Source organism: Panthera onca, chromosome B3 (genome assembly GCF_046562875.1).
Source record: "Panthera onca isolate mPanOnc1 chromosome B3, mPanOnc1 haplotype 2, whole genome shotgun sequence".
In the NCBI taxonomy this organism is placed as follows: Eukaryota; Metazoa; Chordata; class Mammalia; order Carnivora; family Felidae; genus Panthera; species Panthera onca.
In genome coordinates this window covers 123,661,088-123,683,534 of record NC_138344.1, presented here as the reverse complement: position 1 = coordinate 123,683,534, position 22,447 = coordinate 123,661,088, and the positions used below count along the sequence as shown (strand labels likewise).

At 37.7% G+C, this 22,447-nt stretch overlaps 1 pseudogene; it reads left to right on the top strand.

Moving 5' to 3' along the window:
• Positions 1 to 15,544, top strand: part of LOC132669784 (ribosome biogenesis protein NSA2 homolog pseudogene) — a 32,364-nt pseudogene extending 16,820 nt beyond the window's left edge.
• Positions 15,545 to 22,447: the final 6,903 nt, after the last annotated feature.

Sequence of the window (22,447 nt, the reverse complement as noted above, 5' to 3'; positions counted from 1 at the left end):
GGACCCCTATGATTCTGATGTTCCTTTTTAATGAGTCACTGATTTTTCTAGTTCTTAAATCGTGCTCTTTTGCCTTAATCTCCCTCTTTTTTTTTTTTTGCTTCATTAGTCTCTATAAATGTGTCCTCTATATCGCTGATTCTCTGTTCTGTCTCACCCTTCCTGGCTGTCGCTGCATCCATCTGTGATTACAGCTCATTTATAGAATTTTTAATTTCATTCTGGCTATTTTTTATTTCTTTTATCTCTGAAGAAAGGGATTCTAATCTATTTTTAACTCCAGCTATTATTCTTGTTATCATGGTTCTAAATTCTGGTTCAGACATCTTTATTATACCTGTGTTGGTTAAATCCTGACTGTCGTTTCTTCGTGCTCTTTCTTTTGGGATGAATTCCTTTATTTTGTCATTTTGAAGGGAGAAAAGGAATTAATGAGGTAGAAAAATTGAAATTAAAAAAATAAATTAAAAAAAAAATATTTACTGGGACTTTATGAAGATAAAAAGCTTCTGCACAGCAAAGGAAACAACCAACAAAACTAAAAGGCAACCAACGGAATGGGAAAAGATATTTGCAAATGACACATCGGACAAAGGGCTAGTATCCAAAATCTATAAAGAGCTCATCAAACTCCACACCCGAAAAACAAATAACCCAGTGAAGAAATGGGCAGAAAACATGAATAGACACTTCTCTAAAGAAGACATCCGGATGGCCAACAGGCACATGAAAAGATGTTCAACGTCGCTCCTTATCAGGGAAATACAAATCAAAACCACACTCAGATACCACCTCACGCCAGTCAGAGTGGCCAAAATGAAGAAATCAGGAGACTATAGATGCTGGAGAGGATGTGGAGAAACAGGAACCCTCTTGCACTGTTGGTGGGAATGCAAATTGGTGCAGCCGCTCTGGAAAGCAGTGTGGAGGTTCCTCAGAAAATTAAAAATAGACCTACCCTATGACCCAGCAATAGCACTGCTAGGAATTTATCCAAGGGATACAGGAGTACTGATGCATAGGGGCACCTGTACCCCAATGTTTATAGCAGCACTCTCAACAATAGCCAAATTATGGAAAGAGCCTAAATGTCCATCAACTGATGAATGGATAAAGAAATTGTGGTTTATATACACAATGGAATACTACGTGGCAATGAGAAAAAATGAAATATGGCCTTTTGTAGCAACATGGATGGAACTGGAGAGTGTGATGCTAAGTGAAATAAGCCATACAGAGAAAGACAGATACCATATGGTTTCACTCTTATGTGGATCCTGAGAAACGTAACAGAAACCCATGGGGGAGGGGAAGGAAAAAAAAAAAAAAAAGAGGTTAGAGTGGGAGAGAGCCAAAGCATAAGAGACTGTTAAAAACTGAGAACAAACTGAGGGTTGATGGCGGGTGGGAGGGAGGGCGGGGTGGGAGGGAGGGCAGGGTGGGTGATGGGTATTGAGGAGGGCACCTTTTGGGATGAGCACTGGGTGTTGTATGGAAACCAATTTGACAGTAAATTTCATATATTAAAAAAAAAAAAAAAAACAAAACAAAAAAAAAAAAAAAAATATTAAACTTAAAAAATTAAACACACACACACACACACACACACACACACACACACAAATTGAATATATGATGCTAGATCCTAGGTGTGTTATGGTCTGGGTATTGAAAATGGTTTGACAGATTAGAGAAAAAAATGGGAGGGAGAGAAAAAAAAGAAATCGTTTGAGATTTTGAATAATTGAATACACTGAAGCAGACTAAAATAAAATGATGGAAGTAAAATAGAATTTGAAAAAATTACACAAAAGTTAAAAACAGTAATAAAAATTAAAAATATTTTTAAAAAATGAAAATAGAAATGAATTTTTTCTCTTTCTGTATTCAAGAAAGGAAAAGAATTCTAAACTTGAAAAAAAAGAAAAGAGAGAAAATTGAATAGATGGACCTGCTAACAGATTGAAGTAGGACTGAAATTACTTCCTTTTCCCCTAGAAGTCTGTCTATGTAGCGCTTTATAGTCCATAAACTAAGCACGCGGTAAGACTTGTGTTCTTGAAGAGCGAAGTCAGCCCAGTTTGGCAGGGCTCAGTGTAACAGCTCTGCTCTCCACTAGATGGTGCTGCTAGTCTACTGGGGTGAACTGTCGCAAGGCTTGTAGGTGCGTATGCACATGCGCGGGAGCGGTGAAGATGGTGCCACTCAGTTACCCAGTCTGTTCTACGGGATCAACAATCACGCACCGGTCCTCTGTCTACAGCTTTCATCCACTCCCTGCTTCTTCACTCTCCGTGACCAGGCCCCAGGCAGTAACTCTCTCCCAAGTTTTGTCTCAAATGTGGCTGTTTTCCCTGGCCCCTTCCTTCTGAAGGACTGTGGCTTTGACCCATTCTGACCCTCTGTGGGAGGGTCTCACTGAGCAATGGCCGAATATCAGCTGCACCCAGGAACACTTGCTGGACCCTGCTGCTGCTGGTCCCTGAGACTATGGCCAGTTGCCAGCCTGCCCTAGAAAAAGTTCATGAGATAGTGTAGCAGCGGCGTTTCAGGGATTATGGAAAATCACAACACACATCTGGCACCAGGCTTCACCCTTACGAACCTGTTTCAACACCAGCGAATGTGGCTGTTTTCCAGGGTCTGCTGGGACCAGGTGGCTTCAACAGTCTCTACCAAGTGTCCTTCCAGCAGTGGGACTGCTTTTCCCTGTGTGGCCCGAGAACCTCCCGGACCCCACTCTGTTCCTGGGGATTCACCCTTCCCACCAGAGCACCGCCAGGTATGGAGCTGCGGCCTTTGCGCTCCCCTTGTTTACAGTCTTAATGGAATTTAAACCCTCTCCTCTCTCCTTTCTCCCTTTTTAATTTAGTCCCTGTGGCTATTTCCAATTTTCCACTTTCTCTTCAGCTGCTTTTGGGGAGGGGTGCTTTTCCGATATGCTCCCCCCTCCCCAGTCTCTGTCCTCTCTCCGCCCACAAAAGTGGCTCCCTACCCTCTGCGGCTTCCTGCTCCCCAAATTCACTTCTCCATACTGCATACATGCTGAATTCTGTGGTTCAGGTTGTGCAGATTGATGTGTTAATCTTCCAATCAGTTTTCTAGATGTGTAGGATGGTTTAGTGTTGGTCTGCTGTATTTCATGGACACGAAACACACAAAAAACATCCATGCTGTTCCACTATCTTGGCTCCTTCTCACCATTTACCTTTCTTACAACACACCAATTTTCATGCCTCCATCTATCTTTATCTACTCTCTTCCCTCTTCCTTCACTCCTCCCTAGTTTGCCTATTTTCAACTATATTTGCCTAGAAAGCATATATTAAAAATCCAAGAACCACCTTAAGCATCTCCTCCTCAGAGATGCCTTTACTGACTTCCAATCAAAGTTATTTACTTCTTGATCTTACCACTGAATTATGCCACTATAGCATCACTCTGAAATGCCCTCATTTTCTCTTTATGCCTGGCTATAAGCTATGTTAAATTCAGGAACTCTTTTCTTTGTTTCTTAAATGCCTGATTCCCATTAAGAACACAAAAATTGTAGAATGAATGAAAGGAGGGATTTGATGAATAAATTGAGGCTTAATTTGGTAATCAGTGGAATAATCACTAAAGGTGTTTAATTAAAAATGTCTTCTTTGAAAGAAGAAAGAGTTGTGTTTTAAGAAGATCAGTCTGCCATTGATGGAAAGAAGGTATGAGGGCAAGATAGAGGAAAGAAAAGGGAGGCAGGGAGGCTATGTAGGTGATTCTAATAGTCCAAGGATAAAGTAAGAAGGAATTAAACCAGATAAATGGAATAGAAATAGGAGATACTCCTATTTATGAATATTTTCCCCTTCTTTAGAATATGTGGTAGAATTTCATTTTCTTTGACCTTTGTATCATGGCTACATGTTTTTCTTTGGTCACTGAGATGTTACTGGAAGTGATATGTGCCACATCTAAACAGAAGCTCAAAAAGCCAGTACATCATCTGCCACATTCTGATTTTAACATCTCAAGGATCATGACCATATGTCAAGCTGTAACCTATGTTAGTCTGGTTCTCTGAAAGACAATCTTGAGAAGAATTGTATTGGACATGTGTGATGAGTGAGTCACTTTTCTTGGGTTAAATAATGAGATTTTGGAACTGTTTGTTACTACAGCAAAACCTAGCTAATCCTGATTTATCAGGATTTGGCAACCAATGGAAGAGGGCATGAGTAGCGTAAAATACTAACATTCAGCATGAGGGAATATAGAACTTTCATCTTGAATGACTGAGTCTGCCACATGTTGTTGCTCCTGGTGTGCACCTCACAACTGCAGGCCTCCTGTTCACATCATAATCTATCTGAATTGGGGCTCTCAGAGTTATGTTATGCATAACCTGCACAGATATACACAACATCCCTGGGAATGATTCATTCAGAAAAAAATATATATATTATTTATTGTCCACTGACTCTTAAATGAAATTCTGAGTACTGCAAATACAAAGGCAAAGTAGAGTTTTTCACTCTCTGTGATGTGGTCAGAGGCCAGTACAATGTGGCAGAGGCTCTGATAGATCAACTCTGCACAGATAGTGGAGGAGGCAACCAGCTCTGTGAGTTGTAGTGGAGCTGGAGTTTGAAGACTGATTTGGAATCATTCATACAGAGAAGGGAAGTGGGTCATTTAAGTGCAAGAAACAGGTAAAAGTCCATGAAATTTTAGAGAAACTGCAACAGATCCATGTAGCTATAGTTTAGGTATAAATTTTGGAGATGAGTAGAAATGTAGGAAAAAGATTGGAAAGTTAAGTTGAGGTCATTTTGAAAGATTTTGTATTCTGCCAGTGATTTAGGCTTTATTTCTGGAACAAGAGTCCTAGAATTTTTTAATCAGTTGAGTGTTGTATTTCAGTTTTATGTTTTAAAAACATATTAATAGGAGATTTCTATCATAATATTGATTGAAATAAGGATATTCGATCTAAAAGGGAAAGCTGATATATTCTGCTTAGGATCTTTAGATTAGCTTTCTGATTTGAAAAAAAAAATAAATTTGAGAGTTAAATTTTATTAATACTGATTCACATGGATGAATCCAACTCCATCACTTGTACTACTTTGAAATTTTATTGACTTGAATGTAGCTTGGAATACATGGGCCGTCATGTAGAACCTGGAAATCTTTGTGTCATGCAAAGATTGCCTCTCTTCTACTGATATGTAATCATGTAGGGCAATAAACAGTACCACCCAGAGCGAGAGGACTTTTTGAGAACTTATAAAGAGCAGAGGTCACCCAATTATAATCTGAATTTACAAGTCCTCTAGGGAGCAAAGTCCAATTGGATGAGCTTTGTGTCTGATCTTTTTTGTTTTTTGGCTTTTAAAGTCTTCCCCAGACTGACATTTACCATGATAGATTGCCACCTGTATCATGGGCAATGATCTCTGGTTAATGTTTGTCAGTTCAGGCATTACTATAAAATGCTAGCATCTAGATCTGCTGCATCATCAGAATTTGAAATAAGCCCTTTAGGCATTCTTCCTGCCATGAAATTACTGCTTTCAGCCTAGTGTAGCCCCTTAGTTACCCTATTTATAAGTCTTTCAGATGTGTCATTTAGTGTTAACTGTCCTCTGCTTTTTCATTGAATAAATAAAAATTGGGCAATAAGGACTATCCTAGTGATGTCGCAAATGACCCAACATGATAACACAGCTGATCCCTAAAAATCTGCCTCTGACTGTGAAAATGCACTGAACTTTAAGGCCTTTGTACATTGGTGAGGAATTCATTAAAAAGCAGCCTTCAGAATGAAGACAAAATCAGAGAGTTATAAATGGCCTGGTGAGACATAGATGTCAAAGTAGATGCCAGATGTTGGCATATCTAAAGTCAAAGGAGAACTTAATTTGAATTTTGATTCACTTGAGGAGAAGGCACAATAATTATTCCCTACCCGAGGATTGTTGTCCCAGACACCTACAGAATGTTCCCCTAAATTGAGAAATATTTGTGCTAGGGAATCTAGTGCCTGGCACAGAGTAATCACTCCATTAATGCTAGCTATTAATATTACTGTCCCACTGAACTGAGAAATAAGTTAAAAATTTCAAGTTGAACTTAAATCAAGTACTCCTTTGGCTTTTATACTAATTAACACATAGCCTATGATTCAAACTATATACATCTTTAATCCTTCTGCCAAATTCGTAATGTGATGAGATGGCTCCCCTGCCCCTTGATAATGCTGCAGATGGCAAAACAGGACTGGTGGTGTCTGATAATATGTGCTCCCTACCATGTTCAATAGAGATATTTTGAAAAATGAGATTTAACTAAAGGAATCTGTGAAACTGAAATAAGAAACCTTCTCATAATGAGATTGGCCATTTTGCAGCCTTTAAGAATAACTATAGTTACAGTTTTGGGAAAATGCACATCTTACTAGGTTTCATATTTACAACCATTATCTCATTCGATTTTCTCAGCAGTCGTATGAGGTAGATATTCTTACTTCTTTTCGCATATGAGGAAACTGAGATTCAGGAACTGGCCCTCATCACACAGCCAGTAATTGGTGTGCTGTGATTTGCATCCAGACTGGCTGAATCCAAAGTCTGTGTTTTTAATCACTACAATTCATGGCTTTCCCACTAGTGCAAGTTCAGGGTAAGTTTTATTCCTCTCTTTGCATTATTTTATGCATCAAGAGGCTTCACAAATGTGATTCCTTAGACTGTCTGAATGATTGAGTGAACCTCAATGCAAGGATTGTTAGGTTTCTCTGAAACACCCTTTCTTTGATAAATCTCTCAAAGGGAATAGTCCAGGGATAATAAATCGAGGCATCTCGGGGACTCATGGGAATTTACCTCTGTGATTGATGGAATGAGCAGGCTGTCACCTGCATACATAGTAAATAAAGCCATGGAAATGCATGAGATTGCCACCTGAAAATTGACATTGGTTTGTTCATTTTCTTACGGGAAGAATACAATTGAAATGAAGGGAGCTGAGGGGAACCATAAGAGTGATTGATAGAAAGATACAGAGTTTAGATTAGGAAACTAGAAAAGAAAATAGAAGGTTTTATTATTATTATATTACTATGTCTTCAAAGTGTGCCAGCACCCTTTCCTCAGTGCAATCACAAAGTATACAACACCCTACTAGGCACGATAGAAGACAGAAAGACTGAGAGAGAAGGGAGGATAGAGATGTGCTCTCTGTTCTTAAGGAGACAGTGATTTAATTAACATATTAAAAGTTAATTTGTACTGGGTTGAAGGGCATGCACATGAATGATATGAGCACATGTTCATCACCCAAGGCCACCTTTACTGATAACATTTCATATAATTTGTCTCTAAGCAAATGGACCTTCTAAAAAAGAAAACCCAAGCTCTCTTGACCAGCAAAGGCTAAGCAGGATATGAAATGCAATGTGTCAAAGGCATGCAGGCAAAGCATTCTTTAAATAGACACAGGAAAGAAAACCAAGGCAAAAGACTGTCTTTTATGATATGGAAAAGGAAGGCAGATACTTAATGATCCAAGTGCCAGAGAACCTTGCTACCTTCATTTACCTCAAATTTTAGTAAGGGAATAATTTAAAGAATTGATTATAAAAGAGTTCCACACAGGGTTATTTAAATAGGATTTTTCAGCCTTTTTTATAGCAAAAATGCACTTATTTTTAATTTGTATGCGATATAAAATGCAGATATCTTAGTGGATCTGAGATAATCATCAAGGTACCTTCCAAGGATATTTGGCCAACTTTTAGAAATCCTTAGGTATCAACTTCCAAACCACAGTTAAATGGAAATGATAATGGAATAGGGTAAGCATTACACTGTAAGGAAATAACAGGAGGCGAAAGATTCAAAAAGAGAAAGAAAAATATTCTCCTTTAAATTCAAGGAAATAGGGGGATACCAGCTTCTAACAGACCATGAATTTGAGCTTCCATGGAAAATTGTGAACATTTCCCTTTAAGACATTTCAAACTGGGGTGAATCATGTTTCTAGCAAAGTCTTTTCTAAGTAAGTCTTCTGTATCTGTCTATAGGATGTGGGATTAGCTGTGTCTCTGACTCCCATGCCTTTTCCAGCATTTAATTCCAGTTGGAAAACTTTAATGTGAAACCACACTTCTATCCTTTAAGGTCATAGCTGTTAAGAACTTGCTCATGAGTGTGGCTTATTGTTTGCTCTGAAGAACAGTTCCCAGAGAGTGATGTGGCTCAGGGACAACACTGCACATGGTAGGCATTAAACAAATTCTTGTTGAGTGTTTTTTAATTGACAGACCACAATTGGGGAATATCTCTCTTATGTGGACCCTCCATAGTATAAAATCTATCTCCATATCATTGTCCTCATGACAAGGGATAGGTTGAGCATCAGGTTTAGAATTCTGTCAGTTGTCACGCCCTTTGCCATTTAGACAGTCCCCACTCATTTGCTCATTTGGGTTTTAGAGGCAAATAATGACTGCCACTCAGGTTTAATGATAGTTTCACTTTGAAGTATTCAGAAGAAAAAGTCACCTCAGCACAAAATAATGTTCTCCCTAGATTACTGTGATCATCTGATACCAGAAGATGAAAAGGAACACTCTTTGGTAGTATAAGGTATTTAGTACCCATTAATACACAACTCATCCTTTCTGAACAAAGGCTATCACAGAAATCTGGCCAAATTAGAAGGTGAGGAGGCTCCTCTTGTGGGCAACCAGAGGTGATATTTTACTGCATATACCTCTGTTCAGAGGAAGCTTCAAAGATTCCACATACCCTGGGCCAGATGAAGACTTTAAATCTCACCAAAGAGCATTGCACATCTGGACTGTGTCTTCTAGGCTAAGTATGAATCCTGGAAGACTGAATACGCATATTGGTTTTCCAGAGCTGAGATTTAAAAAACCCCATAGTGTCTCTCTCTTTATTTTTCTGGGTATTGTCAGTTTAAATGTCTTGGTTTAGGGGCGCCTGGGTGGCTCAGTCGGTTGGGCGTCTGACTTCGGCTCAGGTCATGATCTCGCGGTCCGTGAGTTCGAGCCCTGCGTCGGGCTCTGTGCTGACAGTTCAGAGCCTGCAGCCTGTTTCAGATTCTGTGTCTCCCTCTTTCTATGACCTTCCCCCATTCATGCTCTGTCTCTCTCTGTCTCAAAAATGAATAAACGTTAAAAAAAATTTTAAATGTCTTGGTTTAAAGTGTAAGTGAAAAAGCTAACGGAACTTCATTTGAAAAGAAAGGGTGCCAAGAGACATGATAACTTAAAATCAACTTTGGTTAATACTTCGGTTTTCCAATTAATACTTGTTTTCTTCTATAAGAGAATGATTTAAACTGAAATGATAAAAACTCTTGATTAACCAGAGATTCAGTCATAACTTCATGGTAGCTTAAACTTAGGACAAAAATGATATTTTTAGGCCGTTTAGAATTTAAATACATATATAAAAACACATAAAATGAATTCCTTGGTTACTTAAACACGTCAGCTTATCAGTAAGAATGACTGATTTATTAAACTTCAAGGGAAATTAATCAGAAGTTCAAGTTCACCTGATCAACGTGGGTGTTGGTCATTTTTACAACAGTTTAGACACCTGAAGGGGGGTGGGGTGGGGAAAGAATCTTTAAAGTCTGGTTGTCTGTTTTGTTTGCTTGTTTTGTTTTTTGCTTTTTGTTTTTCTTTCATTTGTTTTTTGCTTCATGGTTCCCTCAAACCAAACATTTTTTTAAATCTTTTATGACGTTGAGATTAAAAAAAAAATCCAATGACTTAAGCAATAATACCACATCTCTGAAGTGGCAGAGACTGCGTTCAAGTCTCTGTGACACCAATAATTTTACTATAGCCACTGTGCTTTGGTGACTATGACTTACTCATTTGTAAAACAAGGGGTTATATCTATTTCACAAAGTTTAAGAAGATAACATATTGAACGTGGAGAGCAATGTCTGACATCTGGTAGGTAGCCACAAAACAGAATGCAGTGACAGTAGTACTAATGGTGATTATGGCTATTATAAGAAAAAATGCCAGAAAGACCTGCCCCCTGAATGCTTTGAGAATAATGTCCTAAGTTCATTAAAAGAAAAAGAATTGTGACTGTGGAGCACAAACTAATCTCCCAAATCCGCATGCCCTTATTTCTTGCAAGAATAGATAGTTTCACCAATAGAGTTGGTCACACACCATAGTTCACAGTTAAGTGTTGACTGAGTGGAGGATATTTTGCAGTAGTCCAAAAAGAGGGAAAAAAATAGGGCCACTTCAAAATTCTATTGCCATGACTAGAAAGTACTAAATTAACTGCCTAAGAAATCCATCTGGAAAATTATTTTCATGGGCTAGAATATGAAGCTCAACCCAGAATCAGAGAAACCTATTTTAAACCAAAACAAACACAAGGACACGTTTCATATAAGCACACTTATATTTTAGCTCATAACGAATGAAGACGTTCTAGCTATGTCTATGTTCTGAGTTCTCTTACATACATAGTTCTGTCATGATTGGACACTGCCAAAAAGGAAGCCTGCTTGAGATAAGAAGCTACACTAAAGGAGTAGAAAACATCCAGCAAGTGTAACATCCTGTATGGGTGAGTTCTGTCCTACTCTCTCAGCTCCATGATTATCTGAAGGAAAATTCCTGAAAGGAACTGGAGAGAAAGTTATCAATAACCTCAGGGTAAAAAGCTTTTCCTATTTGTATGCACTTTCTCTCAAAGGATATACTTCTCTGGTCTTTGTTTCATTTTGTAAACATACACATGTATATATACATGCACACCAAGAATCATAAAGTAGCTGTAGCAGCAAACATGTCTGGTTTTCAAGACACAAGGAATAGAGTATTAATGCTACATATTCTCATTTTATTTAGAGTTTATTTATTTACTTTCAGAGAGAGAGAGGGAGAGAATCCTAAGCAGGCTCTGTGCAGTCAGCATGGAGCCTGACATGGGGCTTCATCTCACAAACTGTGAGATCATGACCTGAGCTGAAATCAAGGGTCTGACACTTAACCGACTGAGCCACCTAGATGCCCCTACATATTTCCAATTTTAGATCACTTTTGGCAACTCTAATTTATGAGGTAGTGATTTAAAAGTAACACTAGACTATTTAATACCACAAATTACAAATTATTATTTAATCCTAACACCTCTCTAACATATTCATCTTCAAATCAGCAACAGTATCCCATTCATTATCTATACCTCACCTAGGAAGATAAAGGACCAACATGAGTAGAAAATTTTCCATCTGAGGAACCTGAAAAAAGAATGTCTCTTAGTTGCTTTAGATCAAACCGCAGCAATGGAATAGAATCTAGTTTCCCATGTCTTTCCCCTCCCTTATTCACACAGCCATATTTGGTAAGTAAAGAAAAAAACAGATATGGAAAATTCCCCTGAGAACATTAAATTAATTCTCTGTGAAATTTCATTATTTTATCCATAAATGGTATGGTGTAGGTTATAAATGTAGTCAGATAGCAATTGTGTTAGAACAAGCTGCAGAGTAAATTTTTTTAAAACACTGAATTTCATTACCAAAACAGAACCCGAGACACCATAAATGAACGTAGGCTTTAATCTTTGATTGAATATAAGACTCACACTCAACTGTGTGACTATTTGCACATCATCAGAAAGAGATAAAATTTCCCATTAACTGTTGCATCAAGCTTTGAGTCCAAGCAAAGAGTCTTGCTCACTAAAACTAAAAACAAAACAAGGTCTTACCCAATTTGATTTCTTTTTGCAGGGCTGACCTAATAGGTGTCTTGGGTAAAACCTTACTGCTTTTTTTTTACAATCTAAAGGAGTAGGAATCCTTAATAGATAAGCCTAAGGCATTCTGAAATATACTTGCTAAATAATAAACTTATCAATTCCTTCCAAATGAATAAATTATTAATTCTCATTCAACTCTACCAACCTAACAGAGAATGCAGGTGCCAAGAAAGAGAAATGAATCTCAGTAGAGTATACAGCATGCAATAGGAGGGTCAAGGCTGACATTAGATAGAAACCTTAGAGACAATGCCTTAAAACATAGGAAGGGAAATTTTCAATTAAACATTAGGAGAATCTATTGCAATTTTAAACATTTTCAGCTACACAGGAGAGAAAATACCAAAGGACAGGAAGAAGTGCCCACCTGAAACATCTGAGATCCATTGATATTGATTCATATCTCTAGTAAAATAATTAATTCTACACTAGAACCAGCATTGGTGATGGAAGGGTGTGAATGTGTCCAGCCTTGTTCAAACCTGATGTTTTAAACATATATGCTTCAATAATTATTAATTTCAATAACTCAACGTGAGTATTCCATTTTTATAAGGGTGAAAGTTGTTTTTCCATGATTTCCCCAAATAAGGCAAAAACATCCATTTGTTACAGATTCTCTATGTGTCAGGAACTTGAATAGGGCACAGGAGAGATAGCTTGTCTCTGATCCATATTGATGAAGCCTCATCTGGAAGATACTACCAAGGAAGACTAGGGACTGGAATCATCTGGAGGCTATTCACTTGCATGCCTGGCAATTGATAATAGCTTTCATCTGGGACTTGATTTAGGACTGTCAACCAGATCACCTACAGGTGGCTTCTTCATGGAGCCTTGGATTCCTCAAAATTTGGTGGCTGAGGTCCAAAAGGGAGGGTCCCAGAGAAAGACCCAGATGGAAGCTGTATCACCTTTTGTGTCCTAGCCTCAAAAGTCACACAGTATCTCTTCCTTTGCATTCTGTTTATTGGGCAGTCACAAATGTTGACCTACATTCAAGGAGTGAACATTAGACTCTACCTTCTGATGGGAGAAATGGCAAGGTTCTGCAATTGTAGAACTGGAAACATGGCTTTTGAAACACCATCTGCCAAAGCAATTGTTTCTTTTTCTTTTTCCTTCTCTTCTTTCCTGTGTGTATGTGTGTGTGTTTGTATGTCCTGCCTGTGCTTTCTCATAGTTTCTAGAAAAAATAACAAGTCACACACAGCACATTTCTAGCAAATTCTAGTGATATTTTGGTCATCTGTTATGAATTAGCTCATCTCAGATTAATAACTTTTGTACCCAGGGTTATTCTGGTAGGTTTATCAGATGCTTGTTCTGACACAGACATTTTGGAGCTTATACATGAGGATAAGAGAAAGGAACAGAACTTGAAAGTGTTAATTGTTGGAAAGAAGTGCAGAATGGGTAAGAAGATGTTTAAAAGAGGAATGAAAACAGATGTTGGGATTTGAGTCTATTGAGAAAAAGGATTTAGGATGTGAAGAAAAGATCTCTTTGCTGAAAAGGATTAAATGTTTCTTGGTGTGTGTAAAGCTTCTGATAATTTTTAGAAATTAGTTGTTTGACTTCAGGACATGTTATTTTTCTGCATATTTCTAAGTAAACATTTTAATGAAAAACACTGTCATTTATTTATCAACTGATATTGTAGCCCCATTTTAATGTTCTGGGAATCCATGGGTGATGCTTCTTTTTTTGCATGATGCTTCTCTGTGTGTTTGAATACCCAACTCTGTCCTGGTTCTACTACTCTGATTAAATGAGGATACTTAGAGATGACGGGCCGTCACTCAACTCCCTGGACTGAAATAGCCAGAACAATAAGCACCTCGATCTAATGCAAATGGGGTTAACAAAAACATGGAGAAAAAAGAATGATCTCTTTCCCCGAAAACCACATCGCATGAATATATCTTTTTGACTTTATAAATCTGCACTGAAAAATCAATCCTATAGAGACAATTTCAAAAGTGTGTGATGCACTATTTCAGTATTGTTTATAACAGTAAAAATTGGAAAGAAATGAAAATGGTCGTCAATGGGAATGTCTATGTGGTATATTCATATCTACAACACTATTGCAACCTTAAAATAACATGTACCTCCTTTCATGGAAGTGTGTTTAATTGATTCATTAAAAATGTTCCAAAATATTATGAAGAGTAAAAAACCCATTAAAAAAAAAGATGTAAAATTTCATTCTGGATGGCAGACTTAGCACTACTTTAGCCACTCCATGTCATAAAATATCTCTACAAATGATTATGTATTGTCTTTTTAAAATTCACATCTGGTATGTCGATCAAGAATGAAAACTCTTAATGGACCATAACACATGAAAAATTCTTGAAAAATGGGAAATGAGAAGAATGAAGTGAGAAAAAATTTAAGTTCCCAAGACATAGAACATATTTTGCTTCTAGAAAAGTTGGGAAAGGTCCCAAGGGAGCTTCATAACCAAGTGTAGTGGACTCTGAGTTCAAGAGAGGTACTAAGAGTAACCAAACGGTTATCGGAAGAGGGAACCAAGCAGGACAGATTCTGCATAACCTACCTTCTTAGTCCAGAGAACAGCCACAGAGGTTTCAGACTCAGGTGAGATGGAGGTAGGAGGGTATTAGGCTGTGAGAATTTGGGGTCAAGGAAATGGGATAATGTTGAAGGCTGCCATATTGCACCCAAGCCTCTCTACTCTGAAAGAAACCTGCTAAATCCAGGCCACAGCAATTCATCTCACCTCTCCCCATAAGTGGACAGTCAATCCAGCAAGGTATTTCGGCTATAGACATTAAAGCACACCAATAGTTACCAATTACATCATGCTTTTTCTGGAACTGGTCATTTTACAACTGTCCCCTTCCTGTGGTGGCTGGTGTGGAGTCAGCTCATACATCTCTGAGATCCCAAAATTGAGAGCTTCTTTGCACCTGGCAGGTACACCTGATCACTTGGCAGTTATCACCATGCCACAAAAGGAACATATTGAATTTGGATTAGCATGAGAAAAGGAGAAAGAAGGAAGGTCAAGAGGCTCATAAATGTTGAAAGGCAAAAATGATGATTGGTTTGAATGCTAAGCTCTACCATAAACAGAGCCATGCTGAGAAAATACAAATGAAAGCTACCAAGATGCAAGAAAAGAGAAGCACCAAACAAACTAATGATTAAAAAAAAGACTCCACAAGGAGCAGTACCTACAAATCCACTGGACAGAAGGGAACAGTCCTGAGCTAAAATACTTTCTAATATGATTAAACAAAAACAAAAAAGGAGAGCAGGAAAGTTCTGCCCAAATTCCTGTCTGGAAAGAAACAGAAGTATTAAGTTATTTGAACAGAAAGGAGAAAGGAGAAGATGTGGAAGAGGATATTTACTAAAGTCTGCTTTGTTGGAAATAGCTGTACTCAAAAACCACCTAAATATGAAAGACTCATTAAGCCAATGGATTTATGTTTCAAAAGTGCACGTAAACTCATCCTGAACTGAACAGCACCTTTTGCCTATCAATACTTGGTATAAATAAGAATGTCCTATCCCCACTATATGCAACTTTGGGTATCATTACCAAAGGAGTGTCACTGAGGTGAACATGAGCAGGTTGGACCTTGGGACACAAGAAGGCAAAGTATTGGGGGAAATTATACCCACAGGTAACCAGCAATCTTGAAAATAATGGATGCATAAATGTGGCCCTATATTTTGACATCAATTTCATATAAGTAACTCCTGACAATTATTGAAGACTACACACCAATCAGGAAAACCAGCATTACTGAGATGTTTCTTAATACTACCCAAGAGCCTCATATGTCTGCAATTACCAAGAGAACTATTTATTCTACTGTAGAAAAAAACCACACACAAAAAAACCAAAAAACATTAAAGTGACTTACTTTAAAAAAGTCATCGACTACTTGAGGAAAGCTAGTAGTTTGTTGTTCCTCAATAAAAGAGTAACTTAATCATGAGGACAGAGACTTAGAATAATCATAACAAGAAGTTTAGGGTAAGTATTATTTATATCCTCAGAAATGTAAGAAGATATTTGACCCATAATAAAATTAACCTAATATATAAAGAAAAGCTGTCATCATTATTGGCGAGAATATGGGGAAAAAATGGAACCTCTGAATACTGTTGATAAGAATATAAGAGTGTAGCTGTTATGAAAAATATTATGGAAGTTCTCACAAAAAACAATGAAATCTTGGCCTTTTCAACAATGTGGATGGAACTGGAGGCTATTATGCTAAGCGAAATAAGTCAGAGAAAGATATCATCTGATTTCATTCATATGTAGAGAAACTTAATAGATGAACATAGGGGAAGGGAAGGAAAAAATAAGATGAAGACAGAGAGAAAGGCAAACCATAAAACCTGAGGGTTGATGGGGATGGGTTAAATGGGTGACGGGCATTAAGGAGGGTACTCTTCAGGAAGAGCATGGGGTGTCATACGTAAGAGATGAATCACTGGGTTCTATTCCTGAAGCCAAGACTACACTATATGTTAGCTAGCTTGAGGATAAGTAACTAAACAAACAAACAAATAATTAATTAATTAAATAAAATTAGCATATGATCCAGCAATCCCATTTCTGTGTATTTATCCAAAAAGAATCGAGAGATATTAGTACTTCCATATTTACTGCAGCACTATTCACACATAGCCCAGATGTGGAAACAACTTAAATGCCCATTGATGGATGAATGGGGTAAGAAAGGGTGTTATACAGAAAAAAATGGAATATTATTTAGCCTTAAAAAAGAATATGTGACTACATGGATGAACCTTGAGGACATTATACTTAGTAGAATAATCCAGCCACAGAAGGACAAAACTTCATGATTCCACTTATATAAGCTACCTAGAATAGTTTAAGTCAGAGAAGAAGAGAGTAGAATGGTGGTTGCCAGGGCCTGGTGGGGGGAATGAGGAGTTGCTATTACGTGAGTATAAAGTTTCAATAATAGAAAATGAACAACTTCTAGAGATCTGTACAACATTATGCCTATAGTTAACAACACTGTATTGTACACTTCAAAATTTAAGGGCATAAACATCATGTTAAGTGTTCTTACCATAATAAAATTTTAAAAATTTAAAAATAAACAAAACTCTCATCATTGAAATAATACTCAGTAGTTGGGCAGAACAGAAGAAAGACCATAGTTCGAGAGAAACTAGTGAGATAGAATTAAGTAGTTTTCTGGAATTTAAACAGTTGGAGAGGTAATATTGTGTGGTGGTTAAGAGCACAGATGCTGGAAACAGACTGCCTAGGTTTGAATACTAGGTCTATACTTAATGGCTGTGTGATATTAGAAAAATTATTTAAATTTTTGGTGTTCATTATTAAGCTTTTTTCTTTAAACTCTATATCCTACAATACTTTTCTCTATGAAGCTGGAGCTATGAATTTGTAAACTTATTTCTCTTTGTCATTTTATGAACTATAAAGTTATGCCCACAGAGAACACAAAAAGCACAACTAAGAGGCAGGGGTAGGAATTTCCTGGTTTGTTTGTAGTTAATGTTACCAGGGTCCTAACAATAGGAGGTAATCCTGGAAATAGCAGTTGGTTCTAGTCTTCTACCTTCTTTTGGCATCCCAGAACAAGCTTCTTCAATCTCCCTCATCAATATCCATACAGTGGGCACTGCCTCCTCTCCAAGAGACCCCTCCTCTGCCAACCTGACCTACACTGGCATCTCCTGCTCAGAATTCTGCCTTCCAATTCTATGGAGTTTCTAGGTTCTGAAACTCTTTCATAAATTTCCCTACACTTATAGGTGGCAGCCACTTTCTGCCACTATTACTTCCATATGGCTCTAGGTTACTTCACTGTTCTCATTTTGATTTTTCAGTGTTCCAGACTTGTTAAACCAATACCCTAAGTACTCTTTGCTGAAATATCTGGGGTGTTTTGTTTTCCCAAATCAATCCCAACTAATATAGTTTATCATGTTCAACCAGAAGTAGGTGGCTATGAAGATTGAATTGAGTCAATACATGAAAAACACTGAGAACAGTGCCTGTCTATAAAGAGCTATGTGAGTATTCACTACCATTTTCAAATGCTATCTCAAAAATCCGAGAAAAACACAAGAAAAAAGGGAGGCACTCACTGAAGATACAAGTAAAAATTTCAGCAGCTATTTTAGAAGATGAAAATCAAAATTACTCAGAGGAGGCAATAGTATATATATATAGATGAATACTTGATAGATTTATAGAGACAGGGAGAGTGAGAAAGATGGTGGATAGAGAGATAGATGAGAAGACTTTGCATGAATTTAATGTAGATATGTCACTGGCAGAACAAAACACACACATACAAACAGACATACAAACACAGTACCTTATACCTAGAGATAACCATAAGCCACTCTTACACCATCAAGGATAAAGGAGCTGAATTTCATCTGACCCTTGAACAACATGAGGGTTACAGGTGCCGACCCCACATGCAGCTGAAAATTTATTTTTGAGAGACATAGACAGAGCATGAGCGGGGGATGGGCAGAGAGAGAGGGAGACAGCATCTGAAGCAGCATCTGAAGCTGTCAGCACAGAGCCCGACCCGGGGGCTCAAACTCATGAATGGCGAGATCATGACCTGAGCCAAAGTTGGGCGCTTAACAGACTGAGCCACCCAGGCACCCTGAAAGTCCAAAACTTTAACCATGAACAGTCTACTGTTGACCAGAAGGAAGCCTTACAGATAACATAAATAGTCAATTAACACATATTTTGTTATGCTATATACTGTATTCTTACAATAAAGTAAGCTAGAGAAAAGAAAATGTTATTAAGAAGATAATAAGAAAGAGGGGAACCTGGGTGGCTCAGTCGGTTAAGCACCCAACTTTGGCTTGGGTCATGATCTCATGGTTCATGGGTTTGAGCCCACATCACACTCTCTGCTGTCAGCGCAGAGCCTGCTTTGGATCCTCTGTCCCTCTCTCTGCCTCTCCCCTGGCTTGCTTGTGAGTGCACTCTCTCTCTTTCTCTCTCTCTCAAAAATAAAATAAACATTAAAAAAAAGATAATAAGAGAAAATACATTTACGGCACTGTATCAAAAAAAATCCACATATAAATGGACTCTTCCAGTTCGAATCCTCTTGTTCCTCTTGTCAACTATAATCAATTATTAAATGTAGATAAGGAGACAATAAGAAAATAAAACTATTGAAAAATTTCATTTGTGAACAGTATTTTATTAAAGTAAAATACTACTAAAAAGGCATAGTAGTGTTTTAGAAAATAATACAACATAATTAGTATTTATTTCAGAAATGCAAGAGTAGTTTAATAATAGAATTTATTATGATAATTCAGCTCATAAATAAGAAGGAAAGCACTATCTCAATAGATAGTGAAAAAGCATCTGATGATATTCAGCACCCATTCTTTATTTAAAAAAAAAAACCACTCCAAGAAAATGAGAACTAAGAACAACTCTAATTTGATATAAAATTTCTACCTGTAACCCATAGCAAATATCATGATCAATGGTGAATCACTAGAAATATTCCCATCAAAGTCAGAAGCTAAAGATGCCTACTAACATCTTTAATACTCTACACCAGAGTTCTAATCTAATAAAATAAAAAAAAATAATATGAGATATACATAGTGAAAGGAAGAATTAATCATTATTTACAAGTGATAAGATTACCTCTAGAGTTTGTCAGTTGATTGTCTTAGTTTTCCTATTAGAATGAATAAGAAAGTGCAGTATTGTGGCCTGATAAAAGATAAACGCAAAAAAAAAAAAAAAAAAAAAAATCTAGGGCTCTCCTATGTACCAGTGGAACATAATAGACTTGATCCTTCTGGGGTGCCTGGTGGCTCAGTTGGTTAAGTGTCTGACTCTTGATTTGGCTCAGGTCATGATCTCACAGGGTCAAGCCCCACATCAGGCTTTGTGCTGAGCATGGAGCCTGCTTGGGATTTTCTCTCTCTCTCTCTCTCTCTCTCTCTCTCTCTCTCTCTCTCTCCCCTCCCCTGCTCTCTCTCTGTCAAAATAAATAATAATAAATAAGCATTAAACAAAATAAAGATCCTTCTTCTGATGGAAACACAATATATAAACCAACGATAAAGGAGTCTAGAAATAAATGTATAATAGTATATAGAAAGTTATAGAATTTTGCTGAAGGTGATGAAAAGACCTAAGTAAAAGAGAAATATAATATGTGAATGGGAGGTGCAATACGATAAACTTAAGTCTTTCAAACTTAATAAATTCAGTGTAATCCCCCAGAATTCCCTACAAGATATTTCATCTATCTTGACTAGATGAATATTAAATTCAAGTGAAAGAATAAATGTGAAAGAAAGTAAAGGCAGCTTTGTAAAAGAATAAATTGAGAGTAACTTGATTTAACAGATTTCACATTATAAAGATTAGGTAGTAAAGCAGTAAGGTACGTGTGTGCATGCGTGTAGGAATAGACTTAAGTTCATTGGGATGGAGATATTTCCCAGCCATACTGTTGAGTGAATAAAGTAAAAAGTGAAGAAAGTAAAATCTCTGTTTTCTAATTCACAAAGCAGGTATAGATCCAGAAGAACACATACCCACTGATGACTTGGATGGTGGCTACTGATTAAAGGGATTCTTTCACCTTATGTGTACGCTTGTGATTTTTTAAATTAATTTTTTTTTTATTTAAGAGAGAGAACATGCACATGAGAAGGGGAGAGAGGCAAAGGGAGAGAGAGAATGTTTTCTGTTTCTTTTTTTGTTTATTTATTTTGAGAGAGAAAGAGCAGGGGAAGGGCAGGGGCGGGGGGGGGGGTAGAGAGAGAAAAAAGAGAGAGAGAGAGAGAGAGAGAGAGAATCCCAAACAGGCTCTGCATTGTCAGAGAGGAGCCCCACAAACTGTGAGATAATGACCTGAGCCAAAATCAAGAGTCAGATGCTTAACCGACTGAGCCACCCAGGGACCCCTGGATGCTTGGGATTTTTAAAGAATGTAACCATATATTACTCATGTGGCTATAAATAAATATTTTTAAACCTGTAATATTTGTATACAGAAATAAAAACCTATTTATATCTTTTCATCTTTATGAACTAACTTACAATGTGCAACAAACCATTTCAAAACTCAGTTACTTAAAACATCTATTCTCATGAGTCAATGAATGGGTTTGGAAGTTGTTCTCACTTAGCTGAGGATGGATGGATGGTCGAGAATGGCCTCACTCACATGCCCAGGCCTCTGCTGCAAAGTCAGGGATGGTTAGGGTGACTGAGGCCTTCCTCCATGTGGTCTCTCACCTTTCAGGAAGCCAGCCTAGGCTTGTTCACATGAGGTAGAAAGGTTGCCAACAGCAGGAGAGGGCAAACCTTAATGCAGGAGCATTTTTCAAGCTCCTACTTGTATGAGATTTGCTATCATCTCATTGGCTAAAGTCATGTGGCTAAACCCAAGACAGTGTGGGAGGGGACTACCTATTGAAAAAAAGAATACATACCAAGTAATAAAAGGTGGATATACCTGGGAAGTGGAAATAATGGAGGATGAGGGAGGATTTTAACATCTCTACATACCAACAATGCTGTTTTGTTGTTTTCAATGAACATGGATTATCTTTTCAAATTATATTACTTTGAAAAGTTAACAGAAGAAAACATTCTTCGCAGGTATGGACTCTGAGAGTTTCCCAACTTTGACCTCATTCCCCATATCTGCATTCCTTTACCCTCCCCTACCACTGAATCTTCTTGCCCTTACCTTTGTCAACATGCATTTTCCCACAGTGAGATGCCACTTCCTAGAAACCTCACGTTTGCAGTCACCCTAGCATCTGCCAGCACATATGCACAGATATCATGGAAACATGTATAACAAAGTAAACAAGGACAAAAAGGCTTTTAGAAGTCCCAATTGGTGGCAGCTGCTTCTGTCTCCCAAGGGAGTAGTATAATTTTTTTTTTTTTTTTTTCCCTCTAGAGCAGCAGGTTTTTGTAAAGCAAAATGCCTCCATCTGGCAGATTTAGGGTACAAACAGTGAGTCTCCCAGGGCATAGTTTGGAGAATGCAATGTAAAAAAAGAAAGAGTCATGTTTCTTGGGAGTTTGGAGAAAATAAAGATGATTCAGGAAGGAATGAGAAGAAAACAAAGGAAGAAAAAGCTAACTAATAATGGCTTTGGGCAGTGTGGGTGGCTAAACTTCTTTTAAGGACAGAGGGTGTTAATTATTAAGAGGTTGTCTTTCTCCTCTGTTGCCTTTCTATACTCTACTTTGCTATGGTGTTGCTTAGATGCTATATATCTAAGCATTTTCTTCTGTCAGCTGCCTTTGTTAGTTTTTGCCACAATGAGTCTGGGGACTTGCTGGGAACTTGCTCCTTCCTCTTTGTTTGCTATTCTTGTCACTGGAGCCATTTGCTATTTCTATAACCATCCACCTGACAAAGAACTTCATTCAAATAGCATCAGTCAGCTTCAGTGTCTATCTTCTGGCATTTCCAGGACCAGCCTCATTGTACCCTCTTAGATGTACCAGACTAGAGGGGCAGCATCCTTGTCTCAGAGGGCTCAGCCCCAGCCATAAGCCAAGATCCCTCTCCAAGATCCTGATTCGCTATCATCAGCCAGAT